Source organism: Triturus cristatus, chromosome 12 (assembly GCF_964204655.1).
Source record: "Triturus cristatus chromosome 12, aTriCri1.1, whole genome shotgun sequence".
NCBI lineage: Eukaryota > Metazoa > Chordata > Amphibia > Caudata > Salamandridae > Triturus > Triturus cristatus.
The window spans coordinates 357,287,472-357,295,973 of NC_140595.1; positions in this window are offsets into that span (position 1 = coordinate 357,287,472).

The window sequence follows — 8,502 nt, forward strand, 5'->3', positions numbered from 1 at the left end:
TTTTAGTGGAAGTTCTCTGTATGACCACATGAGCTTCCTCATTTGTTTCAGTTGGTTCTGATTTGTTGACTTTTATTATTAACAATGATTCTATGTGCACTGTTCATGCATTAGCCAGTTCATGAGCGTGCCTTTGAACCACCATGGTGGCCAATGGCATCTTGATGGTCCGAAGGATTTCTTTTCGTATCTACGATAACCAGCAACCCTGGATAATCTGGGCATTCAGTTCCTCATCAACATTCTTAAATTCACATGTGCCTTTGAAGGCAAGCACAGAAAGCATCAACTGCCTCAGTTAGTCTTTGCTAGGCCTGTCTCAGTCTGAACCACTGATAGGATTGCCCTGTGTGCCAGACTGTTGGTCTTTGCTAGGCCTGTCTCAGTCTGAACCACTGATAGGATTGCCCTGTGTGCTAGACTGCAGTTTCAACGGGGGAAACCCCTGATGTGTAGTCATTTTCTTGGCGTATGCAAGAGAGTGAGCAACTTTTGGTGTTCTTCACCTTCGAGATGCAACAGAATTGTCAGTCTTGTAGTTGGGTGGTTTCTTTTGTAGCAGATAGATGATTTTTGAAACTTGTGATCCATGCTTTCCCTCTAGCTGTTATGGAGGAAGGCACGGACAACATGTTAAATGGTAGAATAACATTGACAGCTGATGATAGCATTGACAGCATGATGATTGTGCATCATGATGAAATTTGTGATCATAGTTACTTTAATCTTTCTTTCACTTATGTGCACTCTTCGCAAATGTTTAGTTTTGCTTGCGACTTAGTTTCTTTAGTATTGTTTTTGGTACTGATTTACAATGTTCAGTGTTTTTCTGTTTATTAAATATATATTTTTCTCCTTTTTTGTTACAGTTGGCTGCATGTGTTCTGTCTACTTGTGTCTGAGAGCACCCACCTCTAGATTCTCCCTTTGTGAGAAACACACTTTTGTCATGTCTTGTGGTACAGTACACCATAGTGGCTGTAGCACTAGCACAACACTTGCTTTTGTTCTTTTTCTGTGCAGTGAATCAGTGTGAATCAGCTTCAGTGCGGAACTTGCAACTGCACTTGCATGGGACCACTCTTTCACTGTTAGGGGGGTGATGGGCCTCAGCACAAAGCAGCTACAGGCCTGCACACATACAGCGGGCGGTACACGCAGAATTGATCAATTCAAATAACCGGCTGAGGAGAACTACCAATGCTAGGTACAGGAGTAGAGCAACCAATGTGTTAAACTCCTTGTTGCCACATTGTAGTGTCTGTCTTTGTGCCCTATGTATTATAAGTAAATAGACACATTATCATCATGCAGGTGTACACCATTTATTTATACACAGAATAGCAGCAGAGGGATGTACCAAAAGCACAGGTGTGGGTTGGGGAGATACATTGGGCACTTTGAAATCCGTTGAAAACCTAATACCCTTTGTGAAGTTGAATATTTGGAAAGAAGACCTTTCAATTGCTTGAACACAAAAATCATTTGTTCGAATTTTTGTACAATTTTCCAGAGATTGCCTAATGCACTGTATTAAGTAATCTCAAATATAACGTTTCTCTGAAATGTTTTTCACTGCCCTCAATAAATAATGACTTATATGAGGTAATGTCTTTCATTCTGAGCTCTTCTGAGAAAGATCATTTTTTAATGCTGGTTAGTGGAAACTTGGAAAAGGTAATAAACATCCTTTGTAGATAGAGGAATGTCTTCATTTTTATTTTCAAACATTTAAGTCGGCATTTTTAAATAATTAATTTTCTCCCCATATATTGTTGTATTGAACTTTAAATAGTTGTGACAACCATTCAAGTGGTATATATTATTTTCAAGTGCTTCTTCACTTCCCATTAATAAAATAGAGATGTTGTCAATATATTGTTGCTACAATTAGAGATGGTGCTTCCATTTTTACTAATGAATGATATATTGATTTTCAAATTGATACATACATTGATACATGAAGACATCTGTGAATTATTGAGCCATGTTGAACTCCATCAAGTCAATTGTCTGAAAAATAAACTTGTCTTTCTATCTAAGGAGGGTTGTGCATGAAATGAGACTAATTAACTGTAAAATACAAATTAAATTAGGATGCGTAATTCTTTGTTTTTAAAATATTCCACTCTAAACATGCTAACCCTTATTTATGGGTGATGATGTCATATAATGATTTCAAGTCCAGGATTCACATTAATGGACTTAGACTAGAATTCATGTTCTCCATTTGTCAAGAGAGTCGGTTGTGTTCCTCAGGTATAAACTTGTTTTTAAAACCAATGGTTGCAAAAAAAGCATCACCATATTGGCTGATTGGTTGTAATACTGAATTGATTGATGAGACAAGTGCACATGTAAGAAGAACATTAAGGCTACATGTAATGAAATGCATTATTAGTTGGAGAGGATCTGAGGCCTTCCCAAGTAATTGGTCCGAAATCATGTTAGGTTCAACACACAAGTTCAATAAAATAAAAATGAGCTCAACTCCTGGTAGCTATGGTACAGAGAAAACAGGCATAACTTAAAAATGTGAAAAGCATTTAGAAGTACCAAAACAAATAAAAGGTCAAAACACAACGCAATAGAAATCCTAGAAGCAATCTCTAAAAACCAAGAAAAATGTAATAAGCCACCAAGAAAAATGTAATAAGCAAACTGACACAAAAATGATTAACATCTAATAAGAATGGTATGATGCTTCAAAGTTTTATGGCAAAAAGTGCATGTTTCCTCCACCACCAACAAGCTTAGTCAATCATCGCTGCAGTCAAGCGACAGAATGGTCAATGTCTCTACAAATATGCCAAGATCTACGTGACAGACAACTTTTCCCACAAAACTATTGTTCACCTGAAGAAATTCCTGGTGCTCCGATTAACTTTACTGAAACTCAACATTTTCTATGGCCTAAAACTGCAAATTTGATGACCTGGATGGACTGGAACAAGTTTTCTTCACATTATGTGTAGCAGACATGGACACTGCACCGTCAGTTCTAAACAGTTTGAACAGGGGATATACAGATAAGACCTCTGCTCCACACTAAGACTTGACTTCCAGCTCCCCTGAACGTCAGAGGCTGGGTTCTTTGCTTATATTGTTGAAGGGGAGAGCACCCCATCCTGGAGCGTATCCTGCAGCCCAGGGATGTGATAAATCGTGCTCTCTCCTATATCATCTCTTGGTAAGGTCTAATCGATGTTCTGGGAGCAGTGCCTTTGACAATGGCCGGCTTCTGTGTGGCACCTGTAGGGGTGATATTCATAAATATATATTTATCTGTTCCAGTCTACATGTGTAACCAAGATGTTTCTTTTTCTCCTCTCTGCAAAGTGCTGGGATGCATTTGTTATAATCCATAAATGAGTGAGATGCAGGGATTACTCAGGAATCACTGTGTTGGGGGTGGCCCTGGGCAATTTGATTGTTCATGTTGAGAGTGCTAGATGGTATGGAACTGGTAGACAAGCTCCCCTGTTTAAAGTTTATAGTAGTTTACATATAGCAATTATACTTGCTAAACGGAGCTATACTTTGGGTTAGCTTAGTACTGCACAGCAGTTGTGGTACTGCCATCCCCCTGCCTCTGTGTACAACCCATGTTCAGATACAGTCTTGGTTGGACGTCTGTACACATATGCTTCTTCTCAGGTTAACCAACAATGTCCCTTCCCTTCCCTTAAAAATGTCTATACCATGAAATGCCTATTCCATGGCCCCGATGCCATGATCCAAATGCCTCCTCATTGTATCTTATAACGTCAATGGCTTTACACATTTCATTAAGTGGGAAAAAAAACGTACATATCTTTTGTCGAAAGCCCCAGATGTTGCCCTATTGCAGGAGACACATCTATCCCCTTCAGAGTTGGTAACGCTCAGGAGGGACTGGGTGAAAAAAGTCATTTGTAGTTGCATTTTGCATCCCACTCCTCTGGCAGCTGATGCTGAAGGGGCCGTATCAACCTCTCAAAGATGCAGGATTGCAATCCTGTTCTAAAAATCCTGTCCATTTACCATTCTGAAAACATGAACAGACCCCCCAGGGACACTATGTCTTTGTGAAATTCAAGAAACTAGACCAGACCTTGATGCGAGGATCCGTGTATACTGCCAACTATGATCGAATGCCCTTCTTCTCCTCCTTATCAAGACTGGAGAGGGAGTTTGGTAGCACCAGAGTTATAACTGGTGGAGATTGGAATGTGGCACTAGATTTTTACCTTGACTGCTTTTGCCCTTTGGACAGCGCTAATACTAAAGACAGAGAAGTTCTATTTGATGTGATAGGAGGACGATGGCATTGCATGACCCTTGATGAATGACACTCCGGCGGGACAGAGAATACACTTTTCTGTCCTGTGTGCATGGCACTTGTTACAGGATAGATTTTTTTTCACATGGCACATTCCTAACTAGCCTTGATCCAAGCCAGTATCATAGAGGAGGGAGGGACCTCAGATCACACTCTGACTATACTTGAGCTTGATCTTGGGCATCTCCTCCAGGCTTCTAAGCGGTGGAGGTTAATTCTTTCCAGTTAGTGGACGCCGGAGAACAAGCAAATGTTAAGGGAACACTTACGCCAATATTTGCATGATAATGAATCCCCTACAACCTCCATGCACATCCTCTGGGTGACGGGGAAGACCACTAAGAGGGGTGATTTAATGCTGGACTCGGGAATCGCAAAAGAATTGCTTGAGACAAGCAAACTACATTAGAGAGCAAAATACATTCTATTTCTGAGGAATACACAGCACATTCTACTCTGACTCTTCCGAGTCACCTAGAGTGAGGCAAATATGAGCTAATGCTTATTTTATTTTGCTGGCAGAATATACTGTACTCCGTCTCAAGTGTCAGCGCTATGAGCAGGGGGAGAAGGCAGCTCAACTGTTGGCAGCTTAGCTATGTCAACGGGAGGCTAGCATCCCTTTCTCTGCAATCCGAGGAGAGTCAGGGGAAGTCATAACACACCTGATAGAGCTCACAGAAGCATATGTTCACTTCCTCAGTACTCTTTATCAATCAGAAGCTCCTGATGATCCCGCCCTGGAACAGGACTTTCTCCCGAATGGTTGCTTGCCCACCCTATCGGAGGTCGGCAGACAGCTCTTTGAGGGCACGGAGGATGAGATCTCTGAAGCTGTTGGGTCCATGTCTAATAATAAAGCCCCAGGTGACGATGGCTTCCCAATCATATTTTACAAACTAATAGAGACGTAGGGTCTCATTACAGTGTTGGTGGGACCGACACCAAAGGTCCCACCGACATCTGAGGCCGCGGTCAGACTGCTGCATCATGATATAGCCGTTGGATCGTATTCCCTAAAATGGAATGGGGATTACTATCCACCTTTCCACCTGCCCTTTCATGGCGGTCCACCCACCATGAAAAGGCAGGTGGAAAGTGACTTTGGGGGCCCCTAGCAGGGCCCCCTGGCCCTCCGTTATGGGACCTGGGGAGCACCTACGGTGCCACCATAAAAAACCCTGCTCCATGTGGCGAGCCTGCCACATGGTGCAGGAATGTTTGAAATTATCTATTTTTCTATTGCAGCTTGTGCTGAGGCCCTTTTCTTGCCACTACATAAGCTGCAGTAAAAAAACATGTTTCCAACCGCCTATAGGGTGGTCGCATCCTAATACTGTGGTTGGAATCATGGACTGATTATTGTCGGCGGTTCCATTCCTGCTACTGTGTCGGTCGAATGCTCATTGGACTAACATCGTAATGACCCCCATAGTGGTGCTCCTGCTATATTAACATTTCAATGAATTGGAGGACTCAGCCGCACTGTGACCGGATTTGATAAAGTGTTCATTAGCCTTTTTCTAAAACCGAATAAAAACCCCACCAGCTTCACCAGTTACTGCCCAATATAAATTCTCAATACGGATATGAAGGTCCTTGTGAAGGTCCTAGCAACACAACTCAAACAGGTTATTCCGAACTTACTACACAACTCCCAGTTGGGAATCATACCAGGCCGCTTTTCCAGTAACCACATGCGCCTTCTGTCCACTATACACTTACACATGCATAACAACCAGGAAAATAAGTTAATGCTGGATGCAGAGAAGGATTGCTTTCATTGGACGTAGAGAAGGCTTATGATTGGGAGGAGGGGGTACTTATTCCTCATGCTGGACAGAGAAGGATTTGGGCCTAAATTCTTGGAAAGGTCAAGTGGCTTTACATTTCCACACAGCTTGACTGCGGAGGACACATGTCCCAAGCCTTTTTCATCCTATGGGGGCAAGGGTGCTCGCTTTCCCCACTACTTAGCAATGGAAACTTTGGTGGCCGCTATTCATCAGTCTACCCATTTTCAGGTCATTTATACTCCCATGGGTGAATGCAAAATAATACTGTATGCAGATGGCATCTTGTTGACCTTGAGTTATCATGGATCGTCAGTTTCACACGCCATTTCATTAATTAATACCTTTTCAGTTTTTTCTGGATACAAAATTAATTGGACCAAAATTGAGGCATTATTATTGACACACTGTGACCCTTGGCCACCCTTGAATACACATGGCTTTATATGCAAAGTAGCAGGCTTTAAATATTTAGGCCTGTTGATCAATAGAGGTCTTCATAATATGGTGCATGTTAATATACAACCTCTTCTGGCTAAAATATAGAAAGACTTTGCACGGCGGTCTGTCCTACAGGTCTCTCTGTGGGGAAGAGTCCAGGCAATCAAAATGGTGACAGCTCCCAGGTTCAATTATGTTTTTGGCATACCTCCAATATTGATCTCAGTGTCATTATTTTGCACCATAAACAAGCTCATTAAGATATTCATATGAGCAGACAGGAAGCCCTGACTCAAACCTTCACGACTGCATGTCAACTCTAGAGCACAAGTTCTAAGTCTACATGATATGTGCATGCACTATATTGCACTCTATCTAACTCAGATGGCTTACTTTTTATCACCCACAGATGAGCTGCCACTATGGGCATCTTGGGAATGGTACAGTCAAGCAGACACTCGAGGGACCAGGTATCTTATAGAAAACCTAAACTTCAAGATCCCAACACTGCCCGCCCACTCTGAGGGCCATGTGAAAGACATGGAAAGATACTCAGTGATTATTGGGCATCCATTGCACGGTACACAAAGGGACACCCCTGTGGTCCAACAGGGCATTACTATTGATGGACGACCGATAAGTTGGCCAATTTGGGTAGGAAGGGGAATAACGATGATATGGGGCATATTAGAGGGGGACTACTTTTGCTCCTTTTAGATGCTTAAATCAAAATACATGCTGTCCCAGTCATAGCTGTGGAGACACTTGCAACTGTGACACTGTCACTGGGGATTTTAGGACAAGACCCTATCCACCACCTAGCTTTCCCTATTTTGAACTATCTCAAAGTGGTGGGGCTTTCTAGGAGAGCTGTCTCCAACCTGTATCAAACACTCTTTGAGAACCTTTATTCTGAAGACTCACGAGCATCAACTAAGATCTACAGGCAGGAGCGACTAGGCGTTCCTTATTCAGATGATGACTGGAGGGAGGTCCTAGACTCCCTTTGAGAGGAGTGCTTGAATTATTCCTATTTCAAGATACAGCATACCTGGCATTAGAAACCTTATAAGCTGTGTAGTGCACATGTAATTCCGGTGGATGCTTGCTGGTGCTGCTCATTAGCTGAATGGGATCTGTATGACATGCTGTGGTCCTGCTCCTACCTGGTCCTTTACTGGCGTACGGGTGGAGTGCATTACATGCTACTAGTAATATCCCCTTCTGGGACTCTTCCAAGGTAGTCCTTTAATACCATTTTACTGACATAGGTGATACATCATCCTATTGGCAGAGATGGTTGTCGACTGCCTCAATGGTAGCCCCAATCTGTATCTTACTGCATTGTTGTTCATCAAAGGTGCCCACATACCTACAATGGTTCATGGAGCTGTACTGACTGACCACCTATGAACAGGCCATTCACAAACTTCAGGACCGATTGCATGTTTTCGATGATATTTAGGGATCCTATTTGCTTATGGTTTAACCTTGACAACCTCCACTATAGATGGTCCAACCCACCATACTCCTACCAATTGTAAGGTTTACATTCATCATTCTCAGGTCGTGCATGCGTGAGACACTATCAATGGGATGGGGATGGTGTTGAATTCAGGGGATGTCCCTGTGTCTTGCTTCATCCAGTGGTAAAAGGACAGAGGGTTTTGGCTGGCATTGGGAGGCGAGATAAGTTCATGAATAGTGAGTGCAGCGATTGTGCCCGGTACGGTGTTGCATCTGTGTTAGACGGGGAGACACAGGCTAGTTTCTAATTTGTACCCTTATGACTCTGTTCAAGTATGATGTTCAGAGATGCATCCTGCTTTCTGGCAATGTATTCAATCCATTATGTGCATATTTAGTTTCTACTTTTTTGTTTCCTTGTTCTCCTTTTTACCATGAGTTATGTATGATGCTCATCCATGCTTATGCACGTTTTATTGG